Genomic DNA, 2374 nt, shown 5'->3' on the forward strand with positions numbered 1-2374 from the left:
CCCAAAATTTTGGACCGACAGAATTCCCAACTATTAGGGAAAGATGTTGACTGCCGCAATTTGGATACCAGTGCTTGATAAAATCAATTTGTCTATCCTCGTTTCTTGACCTTTTGGCTTTTATATCTTTCAATCTTTTAAAAGCCACATACGGGGATAGCATAGCTGCTGCGGGCTTTACAAGCCTTTCCGACCGTCTCAGTTTGACGATTTCGGGATCCTCATTCTACAAAAATTGTATATATGTATTAATTTCACTATCTAAAAAATAATTTCATTAACTTTCATTTACAAAATTAATACTAAATTTTTTTAAATTTATACTACTAATAAAAATATGATAAGTAATTAAAATAAAAAGATTGGAAAAACTTACAAAATCTTCATTCACCATCGGGCTCATAGAGACGTGGTAGGCATTATCGTAATTGATAAATGAATCGGCAACAGCCTACAAGAAAAGCATAACAGGTAAATTAACAGTTATTGGTGGATATTGTTATTATAAAAAAATTAACCTTACATTATCACTCTGAGTGTGTGCCTCTTCTTTTGGTGTTCGTACGGTCACCGGAGTCCTGACCGTTTTTTGCTTTGGAGAACATCGATATGATTGAGAAAACTCTCCCATGAACATATTGGTAAGTCTCCGGTTGTTCTCTAGCAGCCTCTCGTCCAAGACTGATTTAAACTTTGAAATCAGGTCATCCTCGTAATTTGATCGAAACGGGGTCGGGGGGGGATCAAAATTCTGTTGTGGAATCTCATCTCGATCCGTTGCCTGATTATAACCTTCATTGGTCCCATCGGAACCAAACAGAGCCCCCATTACATTGGCAAGCTGTTCTTGTGTGACGACACCTGGGGCGACCTGCATTTCTGGTTGATTTTGACCCGTGAATCCAGTGGGCATTTGAAAGGGTATTTCTGTGTGCATTTGAATGGGTATTTCTGTGGCCCTTTCAACCGGATTCTCGCCCGGCATTGCACTGGCATACAGCCGACGTTCAGCGTCTAAATAATCTGAACTAGACAAATACCACGCGCTTTGCAACTCATTTTCAGTTGGCAATATAACCAAAGACGGCCTATATTCACGTTTCTGCCAAAATGTTTCAAAAAAATCCCCAATTATTAATATATATTAATATAAACAATAAAAAAGTGTATGTTTATTTTTAAAGTATATTTAAAGATAAAATGTATAACGGTTGCAGCTGTTTGTAGCAATGAATTGACACTGCTCCTCATAAACTTCTTGCCTTCTTTCCATCCCAAAAATCTTGGAATCGTCTGACCTTGATACCATTCCCTTGAATTCTTAAAATGAGGAAACGTCTCCAACACCCACATCTACACAAGATAATTTATTTAAGGGTTATTTATATTTAATTTTATAAGTTCTCAAAAATAACTATATTCATAAACATTTACGGGTACCTTGAACGGCCACACAAATCCAGCTATAGAAAAACCTTTAGCTTCATCCATTTTCCGAGTGGACAAATTGTATATAGCATTATAAGTACTTTCCCAAAAATAATTACCCCACGGATATTGTCTGAATTCTTCTAAGTTATCCACAAGGTCTAAAATCATATTATCAACTGCATTGGTTTTTTGCCAACCCAAAAAACCTTGACCGATTAACATTAGAAGACATATCCTCGTGCGGTCAGCATCATCAAAACGGCCAATGTTACCGAACATGTTCATTATCTGGCCAAAATTAACAGTTGATCCAGCTCCAAAGTATTTGTTCCTAAATGAGTTCGGATGGTCTATAGGTGACCAGGAACTGTGGCCAAAACGTAGCCCTGTTATTAAACAAAACTGTTTCGGGGTGAATGTAAATAGCTGCCCTCGTAATTTATACGAAATCCCAATACGGGGAAAAGGCGTCGGTATTTGTAGCTGTGCAACGCCATATAAAAGAAGGCTATCGCATATGGTGCACCTATTATCTAAGAATGGACCGAAACAAGTTTGCCTAATAGCTGATTCAACCGCCGGAGTCAGCACTTCACGCAAATTTTTTAAAACCAACCACTTCTCTCGAACTTTAATAGTTATTTGCTATATAAAAAGAGAAAAAAATTAAAAACAGCATACGAATTCAATTAAAAAACTTATCTTTATTTTATCGGCAACATTTTACCGGGCACAAAGGGGGGTCCACGAAAGCATCTTGCATCTCTTGATCGTTTGGTATATTCTCGAAAGCATTCGGCATGTTCTCGTGTCCGTTGAAGTCCATAGTGGGGGCCCACAATTATTGTCGAAGAAGTCAGTGGTCCCGGAAGAGTCAACGATGTTTCGGATGTTGAAAGTTGCGGTCTTCAACTCCTTTGCTTTGCTCCAACGTGGTGAGTTG

At 38.0% G+C, this 2374-nt stretch overlaps 1 long non-coding RNA gene across 1 annotated transcript; it reads right to left on the reverse strand.

Annotated features, from left to right (window-relative positions):
* Positions 1–209: 209 nt before the first annotated feature.
* On the reverse strand, positions 210–686 carry LOC118484778. Its single transcript, XR_004874428.1, has 3 exons — positions 524–686; positions 377–451; positions 210–226 (listed from the first exon to the last, which is right to left on the reverse strand). It is a non-coding gene; the product is annotated as an uncharacterized LOC118484778 (long non-coding RNA).
* Positions 687–2374: the final 1688 nt, after the last annotated feature.

Source organism: Helianthus annuus, chromosome 12, assembly GCF_002127325.2.
Source record: "Helianthus annuus cultivar XRQ/B chromosome 12, HanXRQr2.0-SUNRISE, whole genome shotgun sequence".
Classification (NCBI taxonomy): Eukaryota; Viridiplantae; Streptophyta; class Magnoliopsida; order Asterales; family Asteraceae; genus Helianthus; species Helianthus annuus.